This window comes from Melitaea cinxia, chromosome 5 (assembly GCF_905220565.1).
Source record: "Melitaea cinxia chromosome 5, ilMelCinx1.1, whole genome shotgun sequence".
In the NCBI taxonomy this organism is placed as follows: Eukaryota; Metazoa; Arthropoda; class Insecta; order Lepidoptera; family Nymphalidae; genus Melitaea; species Melitaea cinxia.
The window spans coordinates 13645419-13664899 of record NC_059398.1 but is presented as its reverse complement, the minus strand read 5'-3'; the positions used below and the strand labels follow the sequence as shown (position 1 = coordinate 13664899).

At 33.8% G+C, this 19481-nt stretch overlaps 1 long non-coding RNA gene across 1 annotated transcript; it reads left to right on the top strand.

The window, feature by feature from the left end:
- Window positions 1-353: 353 nt before the first annotated feature.
- On the top strand, window positions 354-5636 carry LOC123653375. The gene is made up of 3 exons (XR_006743078.1): window positions 354-454; window positions 3466-3470; window positions 5624-5636. It is a non-coding gene; the product is annotated as an uncharacterized LOC123653375 (long non-coding RNA).
- The last annotated feature ends 13845 nt before the right edge of the window (window positions 5637-19481 follow it).

The following is a 19481-nucleotide window of genomic DNA, read 5'->3' as shown; positions in this document are numbered from 1 at the left end:
AAAGAAAATTTGTTTCGTAATATATACATACCATAACACTAACCAATTTATATTTTTAGTTTTGTATAAAATTTACAATTTACGATCTAAATATAGTATTTAGTGTGAAACAAAGGAGACAGCTTAGAGCCTTATTATTTAATTATCCAACGGGGATCACGTGAGGATTGCAAGTCGAACTTCTCGGGGGTGACCTGTCTGACGCTCAAGGGGTCTGCTTTGGCCACATGATGCGTCCAATTAATTAGACATAGGACTTGCATAGCCAACGACGTAGGCATGCCTTGTTATACGCTGGTAATAGAATCTATAATAATCTATATAATTATTTTGTAGTTTATTAATGTATATTAATAATAGTTTCTTACACATGAGCTTACAATAGGATGTCAATGTTCTTTTAATTACAGGTTATCACAACATGCATTATCACGTCAAGTAATACAAAGAATTAGTTACTGAGTAAATTTATTAATAAGCAATCATTAATAAAAATTCAAAGTGACAATATCGTTGATATGTATCAAGTTTGATGTGCTAATCCAGTAATTATTTTAGAAATACCTGATAAAATATAATGTCAAAAGCGCACAAATTTATGATAATCCGATAAAAAATAATGGGTATTTAATTTACGAATTTGAAAAATATTAGGTATTTATATTAATTTTATATAGCACTAATTAATCAGTAGTGACACAAAAGGGCATAGAATCTATAGGCACCGAGTTCAACACAAATAGACGTAAAAACAGAATGGCGAAATAATTTGAATACGTAACGAATCGGAGGGTAACGTACGAGCGAGCCATTCTTTAACTTACTCTCCGTTGGATAAAGAGCTAAACTTGTTTTTAAGGGATGACCGATCGTGGAAATTTATGTATCGCGAACAGTGCCGCCGGCCGAACCCCGGCAAAAAGAGGTTTACGCAAGGGTAGATACAGGAAGATGGCAGATGGAAGGAAGAATTATGCTCCCCGCAGGCTGATGAGGAAAATGTGATTGTGCAAACTTTTCGGTGCTATGCAAATCAGACGAGACGGTACACGCCGGACACACCGGATTCCACTGGACCGATACGTCACCGTTATTTACACTTTTGAATCGGATACCTTATGTTCCTAAGCCAGGGGACTGACGGCATTGTAAGGAAGAATAATGTTTTTTTGCATGAAGTATACCCTGGCTGGGTTTTATTTATATTAACTTTTAGGAACGTTAACTCAGCTCAATGTATTCAAATTGATTCATTGAGCATCGATTAATGGATGACCGATTTGATATTGTAATTGAAACGAAAATGCTGAAATAACATTCGAATAAAAACATTAAAACCTCCTCGTGGTTACAATATTTGGATAAATTTCTAGCGATGAATATTAGAGAAACATTGTGATATTATTTATGAAAGGTTTTCTATATATGTTATTCGAATTATACGCGAGGAGCGAATAACGTATGTATTACTTACACAGTAGCGTCGTGTAAGCGTAGCCTTAGACTTCTTTAACGAGGTCCACCCGATATATGAATCGAAGGCTCTGTTTAGATAGGGTTAGTGGTGTTTTATTGAAATACAAATGAGTGTTGGAGGAGTCGCAGACCCGTACCTAGAGTGTGCCTCGAATAAAAGGGCCGAATTAGAATAATTTGCGTACAGAACAAGCACAATTCTTCACATGGAAAGGTCCTAAATTTCACTATTTTACATACTTGGGATTATCATATCTGTGCGGGTGTCGGCCCCTAGGCAGAGCCCTACTTTTTGTTACCCGCACCCGACCTCTATCGGCCGGTCTCCAAAATATTTAGTTGTTACTTTTTGTTACACCATACGTGAGTGGAATCTAAATCGACATCGGCTTTGTGCTCTATATTTCGAGAACTTTATTTAACTTAATTTGTAGTTTCTCACATATACACTGTTTATTTTTTATGATAAATACAGATAATAAGTATATGATATATAATGACTTTTGAAAAATGGTACTGATAGGACATTTGAACGTACTTAATGCAAATTTACTAATTAAATTACTCTTCGATATTTTGCTATTGCAATAAGCTGAAACTTATATGGAACAAACAGCACAGCTATTGGATACCCTTTCCTTTAATATGAATTTAAAAATAGTTTTCAACGTATTGCTAAATCAATGCCATTGTGATTTTGATCCATCTGTAAAATATTTAAAAAAAGTTTATGTTTTACATAAATTATTTGATATACATATATGATATACTATAAAAAATAATTCTATCGCTTTCAGATACTAAAGACACTTAACCCGAACAGGCCGTGTACGCTCCAGACGAAGTCTTACGAGGGCTAGAGGTGGGCGAATTAGCCCAACTCCAAAACCTTAATTAAGTCTCGTCTGTACATTCGGATCGGCCACATCCAATTATCGACTACCTTTGTTTCGACCGTGTGTCGACTGACTCGTGTGTGTTTTGAACTTGTTAAGTGTTTACAATGATAGTTGATTTCATTATTTTAGGTGTCAGGGAAAGTTTCAAGTATATTTATAAATTAGTCTTGAAACATTTATTTTGAGAAATGAAATTGGATATAATGTTGTTATTGTTTTAATTAGAATTTGATCAGTATAAAACATGTAATTTTTTGTTTCGTGATAGTATTTTTCTTTAGAAAAATTTGATGACGTTGCAAGTCTTTCTTTTTATAATTATTGTAAGTTTTTATACGTACAAATTTTTTTGAGGCATTTTTAAATATAATTACACAATATCTATTAGACACAATTATATTTTTTAGTACATTTTTTATGTACTATTTTAAACAATAAATATACTCTAAAATGAATCTAATTTGCGCAATAAGAAACTTACAATTTTTTTACATTAAGCTGTATTCGAATTTTCTCGTGGTAGATTTATATTGAAATCCTCAAATTCCGCTCATTCATTAAGTTTTAATAATCCAGTGTAGAACAATGCTTAACTTTCCTACTCGGAAGCGGGGTTCAAAAATATCTAGTCATGTACACAATCGTTCTACCCTTTACTTCATCGTGTAATTAGGGCGTGCCTACATTGCATTATTCTAAGTTAACATTAAGAATTTAGAATTTAAGATAGTCATTATTGTTGTTTAAGTCTTAAAGAAATGGTAAATAGACCATATTGTTAATCAGTCAAATATTACTTTCTGCAGAAAAGGAAAATTAAAAGCATATTAATAAAATACTTTGTTTTTAACCGACTTCAATAAATGAGGAGGTTCTCAATTTGACTTTATATTTTACACCTTATAAATTTTTAATGGGTGGACCGATTTTGATAATTCTTATTACGTATTTAATTGACTGTTTTAGTTATCTGAGTCGTATTACTAGTCAATGTGAATGTAGTCGATTTTTTTGTTGTTTGTGAGTAAACATAATTACACTATATCACACAATACAATAACTAAATATCAATAATAAAAGTATCAGTTAGTAGTAGTCAAAGTCAAAGTCAAAGTAGTAGTTAGTAAATCGTAGGTATTAATAATAAAAGTATTGATTAAATTTTAGTTCCCATCTATATGTTAATATACTTAAGAGTAGATCAGTGTTTGAACGTGCCTTTAGCCGTCATAAAGACGTGACGTTAGCCTCGGGCGATGACGGATTGCGGCGCGACAGTCATCGTCAAATTAACACCCGTTAAGTGCGGATGTGTGTATATAGTATGACAGGAGTCAATGCGCGGATATAACAGTACACGTTATGATATGCAAATAAGAATAAGGAAGACGCTGAAATTTGTTCTGTATTAATACTATCTAATTATAAATCTGGAAGTAAATATTTATTTGCCAGTAGTATTTATATTCGTATCTGTTACCTTATTAAGAAGAAAAAGCCGACCTTATATGAATAAATTTTGTTTCTTTGTCAGTACGGAATTACAGACTATAACAAATTAATATTGCCATAAAAAAAAATAATAGAAATAATTTCTTACTTAAATTATTCACTTATTAAAAATATTCCGTGCACATTTAATAGATTTCCTACTGTGCATGATATTTCTACTCTTTAATAAAGAATTGCTTTAGATTAAAAAAAAGTGGAGAGTAAGGGACTCATAAAAACGTATTCAGAAAAATATAATATCTATTGTAATGTTAGAAAACTTATAAAAATTATCATCACCCAAAAAAACGTATCCAGTCTTGATAAATACTTGAAATATTAGACTTATTGCAATCATTTGTAAGTAAATTAACAGGGACAATAAACTATAATGAGAAATAAGACGGAGACACGCTAATGCGGATAAAGACGCTGAAATATTGGTAATTGTGACTTAATTTGCTCCTTTCAAGCTGCGGTTGTCTGCTGAACAAATTATCTTTGCTACGATACTGTATATTTATCATTAAATTGCCTCGCCGAAGAATAAATCAAGTTTGGGTTCAGTCGACGGTAATGAAATTTGCTAGATGCTTTCCTAGCAACCTTCTTTAACAGATTAACGTAAGTTTTCACGGTAATCATTTGTAATTAAATGAAAACTCCTCTCTTGGTAACGTTTCAAGTAATTAATGTATATATAATCACGTGCATATTATATTAATTTTATCATCATTATGAGAGTCATAGAATTGTAAGGCCTGTAAATGTCAAACTGCGTGCCAAAGGCCACCTCTCATTAATTTGGAATTAGGTTCAAAAAAGCAATGCATTGCTTCGAGCAATGATTATTTATGTTTTCTTGGGTACGGTGAGTAGACATATGAATACAAACTACAAACACTAAGATGAGATATAAATATTTGTATAAATACAAACGTTTACTGAGCGGAAATAAAATATTCGGCCGCCATTGTTAAAGGAACTTACACATCACAACACGAAAACGGTTGTCTAACTATAGTCATAAAACTAAATTTTACATGATTGTTACAAAATTATTCACCGACGACGAATTTTCTTGATAGGCCAAAATGTACTAATGGTAAAGTGACATATATTTTGACTTTGTGACAGACAAATTCGACTTGTTATTATTAATAACGCAAGAACGCATCTAATTATTTTATTTATAAAAAAAATAACAGTATTTATAACATTATTTTTAACATCAATATACCATATACCAATTACATTTAGAAAAATATATTTTTCAATAAAAAAGACGAAAAAGTTACTCGTTAAAAACTCACACCATCCACTGTGACTTACGGAAGCAAAAGTAATTAAATTAAATTTTATTTCCCCGTAATGTTCTGCCATCGGAATTCTCTTCGTAATTGGAAAATTTATTGCAAGGTGTGCACCCACCAGCGTGATGTTTCACTTCTAGAATGATTTATTATCTTCCGAAACAATTTTAATTGCTCCCAGTGACACGGTGTAAACAACTATTCGATTAAGTTAATTCCATTATATCAAGGCCTCGGCAATTAATTTAAGAGTCTCCTGAATTAGACCTGAAATTCGCCGTCATTAGCGCTCTGGATTGAAATAATTATACAAATTATTATCGAGCTATAACTAATGATGTACTTTTGGAAGTAAACGATTTTGTTCGAAATTTATTTGCGAATGTTGTAATTATTATCATTGGCATATCTAGAAATTTAATTTCGATATTGTTATAAACGTAGTGAATTAATTGTAATTAATTTAGTATTTGATTTGTAAAATGCGTGATTTCATATTTTACAATAAATAATTGTATTTTTCAAGCGTGATTTTATACTAGTTTGAATGTTTTGACTAGTTCGTTGACGCAGGCAAAATCAAAATCAAAGTTAACTTTATTTAAATAGGTTTCGAAAACACCTTGAAAACTACACCATAGAAATAAAATTTTAATTATCATTAAAAGTGAAGCTACCAACGATTCGGAATGTAGATTTTGCAGGGAATATATTTCAAAGTTACTTTAAAAATAAATACTTAAATAAACTGTGTTTTAATACAAAATTATTACTATTTTGCATGAAAAATAGCGTCACTGAATCGCTATTGTATCATTTATATAATTCTGCATCGAATAATAAGCTTTAGCTGTTAATTTCTTTATGATACAGACTTTAAATTTATAATCAGATAATTGAAAAATTGTTCGTGGGATCTTATAAGACATGCGAATAGCTTAACCCAGAAAGGAGATTACGATTTACAATTTTGTATCAAAACCATCAATAGTTTTGTAAATATACATAATAGTGTTATAAATATATTGTGACGCAATTGTTGAGGTAGACTCGAGCTCCAAGACCATAAAGACCGCAACTTTGTTTATTTATTTGTTGTTTTTGTAAAAATGATATGACATGATATTTGTATGTTTTTGTAAAAATACTTGTATGTTAGTATACGCTATATTACAACTTGTCAGATTTAAGAATCAATAACCATGTCATTAAACAATTATGTTTCTTAAATATTATAAAGGACAATGTTTCAAAAAATGAAATGACCAATGGGAGAATGAATATTTGTCAGACTTTTATCAAATAGCTACTGAACCGGTTAAAAAGAGACTCATTATGTGAATGGTAACAGATAACATGAGCTATCTTTGCTCAAAAATTACTCCAACAAATGAAAGTTACACGAGAAAAGCCGCGAGGCAAACTTAGTTGGTGCTATTTAAATAATTATATCTAGTTCGAGCTAAAACGAAAGCATGTGAATAAAATAGCCACTTAACAGCCCTCAAAGAGCAAAAACAAGGACTTTGAGCACACGAGCATTAGTAATTATAATTAGAGCTCTCGGAGACCTCGGGCGATAAGATGTGCCACGGAGCATGAAATAAGGATTCTGCCTCCACATGTAGCGGACTCCATGCAAATTCACTCATGCGTCACACTTATGAGGTTTCTCGACCGAGGATTTGTTAAGTATACCAATCTGGACTTTTAACTTTTTTGTCTGTCGGTATATACATATATTTCAGTATTTATCATATTTTTTTCCATTAAAAGAAATTAATGTTTTTGAAGTAATACAATTTATTCTCATATTCGTGATGTAATTAACTTAGGATGCAATTTAATATGTAAAAATAACATTAAAAAATAAGAATAATTAGCGCATAGTAAAAATAATTTTTCAAATAATTTCAATAGTTTTTTTTTTAAGTTAAAACTTTAAATTCCTTCATTACGGTTGAAGCTTCATAAAGTGCTCAGAAGTCATATTCGGTGGCGAGAAGAAGAAAATTATTCGTCGTATTGATTTTAGCATTCCTAAATATTTATTTACTTAAAATAAAACATAAAAAAAATCATTATGTGTATTTTTTTTATTAATATCTGTAAATAAGGGATGTCAATGAGATCTACATATGTATATTCTATTCTACTTGACAATAAATTAATAAATTAAATATAAATTACAAATAAGTGAATGTGCTTGACAAACATATACTGTCGCCTGTTTATAAGTTAGGCCAAGTTAATATAATATAGATACAAAACAAAATACAAATGTATATTTTTTTAATTAAATTACACCTAGACTTAGTAGTTTCTCTCAACATATACTGACAGTAATAAATTGAAAAAATAAAATTAAAAGTTAAATGATTTGGGTAAATTAAATATTCTAATTTACAATATGTAAGAAAAAGTCATATACAAAACCTTTTTTAAATATATATTTGTTTCTCTTTAAAATTTTACTAAGATAGTTATGTAGACAGATAAAAGAAAATTGACCACAATTCGATAATGTACACGTGAAACACAAATATTAAGCATAAAGAGCCCCTTGTCTCATTACAAGGCTTTTGTGCTCAATGGAATTAATTTCGAAGCTCGCCGCAGACAAGTGATTCTAGTGTTTGTCGATCTATCTTTGACTGTTTGCAATTTTCGAACTATTGCTTATCGATTGGTACAGCATTATGTTAATAAAATATTAGTATGCATTATGAAATTTACAGGATTTTGAAGGTCAATATAGAAATATTACCGTGTCAACAATGATGGAAAACATTTTTTTTTTGATAAAAAGATTTCTACAAAATAAAAATAATTGTGTTGGCTCGCAAACTAAAAAAAAAAACGACTTCTATCACTTCGACAAGTAATACAAAGTAGGGATACGAAAAAATTGTCTAGTATATACGTATTATTAGATATAACTCAAAAAGTACTTCTCAGATATCAATTAAATTTAAATGGGAATACATGACGCGCAACACGTATCGATTAAAAAAAATATCGAAATCGGTCCGCCCAGTCAAAAGTTCTGAGGTAACATACATAAAAAAAAATCGAATTGAGAACCTCCTCCTTTTTGGAAGTCGGTTAAAAAGATTTGGAGTAGTAGTAAAAATACTGATTAAAATATGCCAGTTAAAGACGTTGAAATTATATAGAAATTTATTTAGTTTTTGAAAGTACATATTTGTAAAAAACTAAGACTATTTATTTATCAAAACTATTTAATGTTTGAATTATAATTTATTTAACAAAACGCACATATCGTTTTATCGCTATTATAAAAATAATAGCGTATAATATTATTGTATAATATTATATATTGATAATATTATATATTATAACTTATATTATTGTATGTATTGTATTACCAGTAAAATACATATGAAAGTAAAAATATTTGTTCCAAGTTTGTGATATAGCAAAAGGCTACGTACTATAAAAAATAAGAAAATAAAAAAACTAGTGTACCATTTTGCGAACGGAAAAAGGTTCAATAAGGCGGAAAAAACTAGCTGTCTTGTCGCGCCGTATTAGATTCTGATTTATATGTTAGTGAGACTAAGGGTGGACGCGACTCGCCTTTCCATTCCAATATAACTTGACCCGTGCTGCTTCCTCACTAAGACAACGTTCGAGCAATACTAGAAGCTATCAATACTTATTCACGTGTCAAACAATAATAGATACCATGCATAGTATTAGGAAGCGAAGATTGCTCAATTCGGCCGATTGAACAGACCTCCCCATACTAACTTCCCTCCCATTTAACGCGAATCCAAGCAACAAAAGGATCTGCCGTGTTGCTCCTCGCCGTAATAATAGATTGGGAGAAGAGTAAATATTTCGTGTTGTTCCTCGCCGCGGTGTCAGATTGGGAGTGTCTCGCCATGGCCGCCGCCTGCGTCGCTGGGCTCGCTCCCCGCCCCGCACTCCGCAGACCGCAGACCGTTGATCGAAACGTTGTAGCGTAAACAAACTCCCCGGGTTGAAGTGGAATCTTCAAGAAATAGGTAAAGGACAAATATTGTTGTAAGCACGCCGGATGGTGCCACGCTTGGTCCTCAACTCGGCGACCCTGTTGATTCCATCGCTGCCCGGGTAGACTTGCACGACGCGCCCCAATGACCAGCATAAAGGTGGGAGCGCTTTATCCTTTATAAGAACAAGCGTTCCGATTGCAAGACTGTCGGACGATGTAGCCCACTTGGTCTTCTGCTGAAGAATGGAAAGATATTCTAAATTAAATCTCCTCCAAAAGTGCTGTTTGAGGTATTCCACTCGTTGATATCGCTCCAGGCGGCAGATGTTAATATCTGTAACCTGTGGAGTTGGAACAGACATTAGTGAGCGTCCAATCAGGAAGTGAGCAGGAGTAAGGGCACAGAGATCAAGGGGATTAGTAGAAAGTGGAGTCAAAGGACGAGAATTTAATATTGCCTCTATCTGAGTTAGGCACGTAGCTAGTTCCTCATAAGTTAAGTGAGTGAGTGTGAGCAACCTTTTTAGATGGTATTTTGTAGAACGGACGGCAGCCTCGGCTAATCCATTGAAATGGGGGGAATAGGCTGGTACAAATGAAAATTCAATGCCCTCCTGAGCCAATTCAGCTGCAACATTTTTGTCCTGTAAACATTTTTTAAATTCATTACATGCACCAACGAAACTAGTTCCGTTATCGGAAAGAATTTTACGCGGTTTACCACGTCGTGCCATGAAACGATTCAAAGCGGCCTTATACGCCTCCTTAGTGAGGTCTGTAGTGAGTTCCAGATGTACGGCTTTAGTGGCCATACACACAAAAATGCACAGGTAGGACTTTATGAGCTTAGACCCTCGACCCTTTCGATCAGATATCAGTACCGGCCCAGCATAGTCGACACTAGTGTTAAAAAATGGAAACTCTAGTTCACTTCGAGTCGCAGGCAACTGTCCCATAATAGGCTGGATACTTTGGGCACGAAAGCGACGACATTTAATACACTTACTGACAGTTGATCTAGCCAAATTTCTCCCACCTAATGGCCAGTAAGTTTGACGAATGCTGGCCAAAAGTAACTGTGGGCCTGCGTGTAAAAGTTTGGTATGTACATTTTCAAATAAAATTATCGTTAAATGATGCTTACCACAAAGCAAGATCGGGTGTTTAACATCGAACTCGTAGTGGGAATTGACGAGCCTGCCCCCCACACGAATAATATCTTCACAGTCAATGAAGGGAGTAAGTGCTATTAACCTGTTTTTATGAGATAGTGCCTTCCCCGATTTAAGTACAGCGTACTCCTCTGGAAACATTTCACGCTGAGCTGCAGGAATTGTGCAATTTAAAGCATTTTTTAATTCTTGACATGTAATAAAAGCTGATAATTTTAAATCCTTATTTTTAATTAATTTTAGGTTGTAAATAAATCTTAAAATATAAGCTACGACGCGTTGTAAACGATTAAAATTTGAATGATGATTAATTAATTGGATTATTATGTTATTGTTATTAGGTGATAAGGTACTAGTGTAAGAATAGTTATTTTTACATTTATTGGGATTAGAAACTACCTCTGGCAATTGAGATTTTATATGTTCGTTTGGTTGTTTTGGCCAATTGCAATCAAATTGCAAAAATGACGGACCTGACCACCACAATTTAGACTCGCTAATAATGTTGGCCTTCAACCCTCGAGAAACAAGATCCGCTGGATTATCCTTAGTCGGCACATAACCCCATGTCGCATTCGACGTACTTTCTTGTATCTCGTTTACTCGATTTCGTACAAAGGCTTTGAGGTTTTGTGTTGGTATCGCTAACAAACCCAGCACTATAGTAGAGTCACACCAAAATTGAAATTTGTGTATTGGTAAGGTAAGTGAACCTTTAACCTTTGCGAACAATCTTGAACCCAACAGAGCTCCACAAAGCTCAAGCCGGGGAATGGTAGTAGGCTTAATTGGTGCTATACGACTTTTTGAAGCACAGTGACAGCCCCTAAATTACTTATTGATCTGATGTAAACGCAAGCACCATAAGCTTTTTCTGAGGCATCTGTAAATATATGTATTTCATGCTTGACTGAGTCATTACATAATATCCTTCTCGGGATACTAATGTTGTTTAAAAATGACAAAGTGTTTGCAAATGAAAGCCACAAATTGGTAATTTCTGGCGACAGTTCATCATCCCATTTACATTTATTTATCCATAAGGTTTGCATTATAATTTTTGCTTCAATTATGCATGGACTTACTAAACCTAGTGGATCAAAGATCTGACTAATAGTTGACAAAATGTGTCGTTTTGTCACCTTTGACTGGGACTCAACATTAATAAAAAATGATAGACTATCCGATGTACATAGCCAATTCAAACCTAAGGTTTTACAGTTGTTGTCGGAAGCAGTACGTGACAAATCTAACATATTATTATTAAATTCTAAACAACCTAATTCCTTCAAAATTTGTGAATTATTCGATTGCCACTTTCGCAGATTAAATTTAGCCGACTTCAAAATAGTCTTAACTGTTTTACATAGCTCTACAGCACCCGAAATACTGCTAGAACCGCTTAAATAGTCATCGACATAAAAATCATGCCTTATGGATTCTTTAACGTTATCTTGACTGGCTAAATCTGATAACGTAACAAGACATTTAGTCGCTAAATATGGAGCTGATGCTGTGCCATATGTCACAGTATTTAATGTATATGTTTTTAATGGTTCCGTGGGATCTTTACGAAAAACTATGCGTTGCAACGGCCTCTGCGAGGGATTTACCTCGATGGCTCTATACATTTTTTCAATGTCTGCCGAAACCACGTATTTATGTTGACGAAACCTTAATAAAATAGAAATTAGGTCGTCTTGAATAGTGGGCCCTACCATCTGTATGTCATTAAACGATAGGCCCGACGTAGTTTTAGCAGAGGCATCAAACACGACACGCAACTTAGTCGTGGTACTAGAATCACGAATGATACCGTGATGGGGTAAAAAATAACTAATTTTATTTTTATACCGTAACATATTATTATCTTCGGTCATGTGACCTAACCGCTCGTATTCAGACATAAAATCTAAATACATATTTTTGAACTTAGTATCACGTTCAAAACGTTTTTCTAACGACAAAAAACGACGTTTTGCAGTCACAAAAGAATTACCCAATGCAGAAGGTTCCGCCTTCAGAGGTATTGTAACTACGAAGTGACCATCGTCTTTTCGTGTAGTATTTTTATAAAAACAATCTTCGCATGCTCGTTCTTCTAATGAAAGAGAATGCTTTTCATTAATGGAGTCTAGCTCCCAAAATTTAGACAAAGCATTATTACATTCAATATTGAGCAGATTGCAAGAATGCGAACGAGATGAGCGTGAATTGTAAGCTACGGAGCCAGATATTAACCAGCCCAACTTACTTTCACATAACTTCGGTTGATTTTTGCCTAAATTTATATGATTAGGCTTGATAGCACTCCAGAAGACGTCTGCACCCACCAATATATCCACAACTGATGGAATGTGAAAAGAGGGATCAGCTAATTTTAAACCCTCTGGGATTACCACGTCTTTAATATTAATACGAGATGACGGTAATAGTCGCGTGATCTCGGGTAAGATAAAACAGTCAATATCGACGGTGTAATCGTCATAAAGTGACTCGATTTTTAAATTGCAAGATTGTACACTAGTGCTGGTTTGATTATTAATACCTGTAACCTTTGAGTATGCATCGCTTCGGGGTAAACGCAGCTTATTACAAAGGCTCTCGCTAATGAAATTGGCGGTGCTACCATTGTCCAACAGGATACGGGCATTGCACTTCTCGCCTGCACTGTTGACCACCCTCACGAGCGCTGTGGAAAGCAAAACATTTGTACGAGTAGTAGGCTGTAAATTTAAGGTGTTTGCTGAAATCGAAACACTTTCAGATGTACTAGGCAATGGGTCCAAAACAGCTGGTATGTCTGTCCGCTCTATGTGCAATAAGGTATTGTGTTTGATTGAACAATATCTGCAATGTGAAAACTTGCATCGTTTTTCAACATGACCGATACGTAAACAGTTCATGCAAACTTTAAAATCTTTAGCCTTTTGAATACGTGATTCTATAGGTAGTTTTCTATAAGATTCACAGCTATATAAAAAATGTTTACCGGAACACATGGGACATTTAAATTTAGAGTTATTAGTAGAAGTATTCTTGCCTTTTGAATTTTCTGATGTAACAATGAAGCTTTTTGTGTTATTATTTTTCTCTAATTTATTTGTATAAAGTGTTTTATTGTGTTTAATATTATCCTGTAATGTTTCGAGTAAATCAGCTGTGTTATTTATAAATGTACAAAACTGTGATAAAGTAGGTGAATTATCGGCCAAAGTATTGCGGTACTCCTCCCACTTTCTACTGGTATGTAAATCCAGTTTTATAGACATCATATAAATGATGAGAGTATCCCAATGCTCCGTGGGTTCATTTAATGTTTTAAGGGCTCTTATATTTTTATTAGTGACGTCAACTAGACGTCGTAAAGAAACACTAGATTCCGTTGATAACGGTTCTACATTAAATAAAGCTTGGACATGGTTGTTTATAAGTAAACGGTTATTGTTGTACCGTTCGCAAATTAAATTCCAAGCGATGATGTAATTATCGCCTTTAAAATCTATATTTTTTATTATTTCTGCAGCTGTACCCTTTAGAGAGGCTCGCAAATAGTGGAACTTATTAATATCGTCAATACAAGTATTTTCATGAATAAGAGAATTAAACGTGTCTCTATACTCTAGCCAGCACTGATAACTGCCGTCAAAGTGAGGCAAATTAATTTTAGGTAATCTAATAAAATTGTTTTTAGTCCTACCTGTCATTGATGCTTCGGAACCGGTTACAGAACCTGCAGAGTCACGACGCTTGCTACCCTTATTCAGCAAGCTCCGAGCCACCGCAAGCAACGCATAATACTGCTCTTCGAACTGTGTCCTCATGGCGTAGGCCTCCTCCGGTTTATCCGCCAAAGTCTCGATCTCGGTCTGTAATTCGTCATACTCCGAGTACAAGGCATTATATTTGTCAAAACGGCTTTCTAATTCAATAATTTGCAATTCGGAAAGAATTTCGCAACTTTTTACTATTTCTAAATAATTACTAAAGCTGGTAAGCTTAGCCTTCATTGAGCTACGTCTCTTAATTAATTTGTCAGCCATTTTGTGAAGGAACTAATTTCACTGGTACATGCAAATAAATATTAACACTTAGCAACGCAAATAAAAGGAAGCAATATAAGCTAAATAAATCGCTTGAAAGGAATTGAATGACTTAGTAACAATATGTTCTATAGAAAGCAATAAATAATTAATGCAGGTGTTCAAGCACACGTGTGACTCGATATGACGGTCAAGGACGATTTTTATGATCTTAATAATAATTAGCGACGTTATGATTAAGCATTTAAAGTTCAAATTAGCCAAGCACTACAGCGATAAAAAAAGTGAAGGTAAAACACTCCGCTAAGCTACGCACTTTGAACTCGATAGAATGGCAGAAATAATAGATTTTAAAGAATGTATAAATACACTGGAAAAAGGAATTAAAAGGCCTAAGGAAAGGAAAAATTGGAACAACTCACAAATACCCTTATCCTCATCCACAGATCCAGTGTAGACTTTCAATCGTCAACTGTAGACAGCGATGATTTGCACATTTAAACGAGACGGGTTCAAAGTCCGTTGTCCTTTGTGTATTCTTATTAGTTGTTTTAAAGTAATTGTCTTCGTTTGGGTTCTCCGTCGAAGGACCACTGTTGCTCCTCGCCGTAATAATAGATTGGGAGAAGAGTAAATATTTCGTGTTGTTCCTCGCCGCGGTGTCAGATTGGGAGTGTCTCGCCATGGCCGCCGCCTGCGTCGCTGGGCTCGCTCCCCGCCCCGCACTCCGCAGACCGCAGACCGTTGATCGAAACGTTGTAGCGTAAACATGCCGTGCGAAATAACAAAACTACCAATCCTTCGATATTCGATGTCGGAATCGAATGTGAGTGTTCGAATAACAATTTTGTATGTAGAGGCAAATATAGAGACGAACAGACCTCTGTTTTGTATTTTGGGATATTTCTTGATGTGTAAAATGTATATTTAGACGAGTGCGTGTGCCATGTATACGTCTAAACTTGGGATGGATTTAATCGGGATGGATGGAAATATTTTTGCAAATATTTCATTCCAGTTTGGCTGTCTATCTTTGTGGTTCTCTCCACAGCTTAATAAAAAATCATGAGTGTAATTAGAAAAAAAGGAAAAAGTAATCGATCTGGAGACACGGGGATTTGGAACCGTCGTCTTTTCGGTCGATCCCGACTAGCCGATTTCCCATCTGAGCTATTACAACTTTATAGACTAATGCGAAATTTACCTTTGTATTCTAACGATGTTGTAGCCATTTTTTCATTGACTAAAAACAGGGATAAGACGACATTTTCTAAAAATGAATCCAGGCTATATCGATTTATCGCCCCCGAAATCCCCTGCATACTAAATTTAATGAAAATCGTTGGAGCCGTTTCCGAGACTCAGATTATATATATTTATACATATACAAGAATTGCTCGTTTAATAGTATTAGATTAATATTTAGTTGGTTTCCAATAAACATTGAAATAAGCAGCTTATAAGTCTATCACAAAACGTACATTACGTAAAATGTATAATAAAGTTCTCGAGGCGGTTTATTTGCAATATTCTTAATAATTATTTCTTCCGATTTGTTTGTCCGTGGGGACCCAGAGGGGTGATATGAAAAGTGAGTCGGGAATCGGGGAGTTGTAAATAATAATGCTAAATGTCCATCGGGTGACCGGGGCGGGGGGGGGGGGGGGGGCGTTAAGTACTACCGGATATATATTTAAAAAAGAATATTAAAAATGAGCAATTCTGTACAATATATTTAAGATTATTTTAAAAATTGTGGCGATATTCAAGTTGAATTTATTTTTACGTATCGTTATGTTGACCATTATCAATTAGTCTGATATAATTATTACTGATTGAAAGTGAAACCTTAAATTGTGAGAATGATATGACTGCCCAAATTATAGGTAGGTATAATATATGTATATTATATACGTGTCCAAAGGGTGATTTAGGACGAACAATAGACAAGTCAACAATTTGTTCAATACTGACCCATCGGTCATTCTACGCTAATTATTTAGGATTTATTTTGTTAGGACAAAGGGGCTTCCTTTGAACGGTTGGGTCAACTGATTTCCACTTCATTCGCCTCTATCTCTGTCAATTTGGCTGCTAATAATGAATGTTCTGAATTAAAATCACTTAAGCTTTACGCATAATGTTTTTAATCAACATATTTTTTTTTTCAAACATTTATTCAAATATTAATGAAAAGGTTCATAAAACATCAATTGACAAGCAACGAACTACGCGCTTAAAGAAAAGTATCTGGGTGACCGAGCTTAGCTCGGCATTTTTTAGTAAATCGTGATTTTTGGAAATCATATTTAAATACGAATTATATATTTATAAAATAAGAACAATATTTTTTTTACCGACAATAATAAAAAAAATATATAAAAAAAATCAAAAATAAAAATTATTAAAAAACAATAATGATAAAATATGAATAATATTTTTCGATTTCACCGACAATTTCAATAACAAAAAATAAGAACTGGCTATTTAAATAAAAAATAACGAGTGCAATTAGAAAAAAAAGAAAAAATAATAATCGATCTGGAAATTTGAGGATTTGAACCGTGATCTTTTCGGTCGATCGCGACCGTCCGATTTCCCGCCTGAGCTATTACAACATCATTGATGAGTGCGAAATTTACCTTTGTATTTTAACGATATTGTAGCTATTTTTTCACTGTCTAAAAATTTAATTTTTAATAGTATAAAATATACAAAAACGTTGAAAGTCTTCAAGATAGGTATCAACCAGACGCACGAACCAATTTAAAATCAATGGAAGCAGTTGGAGTCTGGCACGCATTAAGATGAGTCGTAAAGAATAGGCGGTAACTTTTCCCATGGATAGCATAAATTGGTTTCGGAAGCAGATCACGTAACGGTTAAGAGTTCACAAAACTGTGCCATAAATCGGACGCGCGGAGGTGCGCCGGAGACAAACGGTTCAGTGCCGGACGCGAACAGAACATCCATTGAGACATCTACGAAAAAAAAAAGACTTTAAGACTGCTATTAGTGTCTCGAAAAAATGATAAATACGTTATTTTCTAATATCTACGCGAATTTCACTGATTATAATGAAACCTCCAGTCCTTCCGTGACCATGGTTGCTGTAAAGTATCCGAACCGTCGGGCATCTAAAAGCCACAATAAACCCGCGATAAAATCCGAAAAAGTTGTTTCATTATAAAGATATGTTATTTTTAGAAATAATACGTTACGTTAAACATCATAATAACATTATACAGACTATACATATAAAATGAGTATACTCTAAAGAAATAACTACAACCAATAAAACAAATAAGAAAACGCTGATACATCCTACGATTGAATATGCATTTATAATAATTCAAGTATTTAATTCTAATACCAATTAAGTATTAAGACGAGGATTAAAGGAAGCTATTGACGTTTGTGATTAAATAGTATTAGTATCAGAACTAAGTGTGATAAGCATTTTTAAAGCTGTAGTATTTAGTTTACTTTGCTATTTCTTCAACTATCAATTCGAATACAAAAAAAAAAAAAATTCAACGCCTACACCTTTTTAGCCTTAAATTTAGATATAACTAATTTAAATACAACTATTCTATTACGTATCAATTCTTATAACATTTCGCAATATTATTCGTTGAGATAAGCCCTTGTTAATATAATTTGCATATGCTCCACGGCTCCCGTGCTCTGATAGATTCACAGTGGAGCCGTTTCGAAGATAGCGCAGCCGCGGGCACCAGAGCGCGTAACGAGCGAGTAATTCACACCGATACAATACATTATCTGTTTGAATAAGTGCGGCCATTTGCACTTATCTTAATCTTCATTATTAGGCTGTAAAATAAGTCTAAAATATAATTTGATAAATAAGACAGTTCAATATATATTTTCTCTAGATTAATGAAAGGAAATCCTGATCTCCTGGGGGGATTGGGGATTGGGTCGGCAACGCGCTTGCGACGCTTCTGGTGTTGCAGGCGTCTATAAGCTACGGTAATCGCTTACCATCAGGTGAGCCGTACGCTTGTTTGTTGACCTAGTGACATAAAAAAAAAAAAAAAAAAAAATAATGGGAAAATTGTCTTTGACGCATTCGACTTGAACTGCTTTTTATATATTTTACTCTGAAAAACATAGATTATAATTGGCAAAGTATAGGAAATAATACTATTTTAATACAGAACAAGACTGACAAGTCACACAAGAGTGTTAAGACAATTTTGAGTATGCAATCGCAGTGTGGTTTACGGTACTAAGATCAAGATTTGGTGTTGTTGAAAATTTGTAAAAACGTTATCTGGAATACGGTCAAAGATTAGTTAATGAGAAATTTAGGGTAAGCAGATCTTTTTTGACAGCTTCTTTGAGAGAAGAGATTCTTTGACTAAGAAAATGTATTCATTAGATGGTAGAGCTACATTTATTTGACTATGTCATAGGGTTAATTAGGGTAATTATGTTAGGCAGATTTTCTTAAAGCTAAACGAAAAGTATATTTTAATTATTATCAGGTATTTTATCAACATCCATAAAATTATTGAATAAGATAGGTACAGGCAACAGAGCAAGAAATAACGACCGTATAATTCTAGCAGGTGGCGCGACGCTGCGGCTTGTCTCGACGGAGGCATAAACGTTAGCTAATTCATTTAAATAGCTGTTATTACACATTCGATTTTTAAATAAGCTGCAGACTTAATTTATTTATCAAAATCTGTTGGAATTAAAAAAAATACTAAAATTTGTTGTTTATTTTGTCAAGTTGTAATTTTAATAATAATTTACGTATTACAAAGCAGTGTACCAATATCCTTTGTGTCAGCAAAATACAAATTACAGCTTCAGAACTCATACGTAAATTGAACTAACAAATCTGATCGGAGAACCGCAATTAGTAAACCATTGTACATTTCTATCGGCAATAAATCCTATATATAATAACCCTAATACAACTCTATTAAGATCCCTTCGTCAGCACAATATGTATGTCTTCAGAGCACATCTTAGTAAATTCCATTTCAAACGCCTAATACAACTCCTTGTTTCAAGCTGGCTATATTTAGGAGGTCGGAGGCAATCTAAGAGGT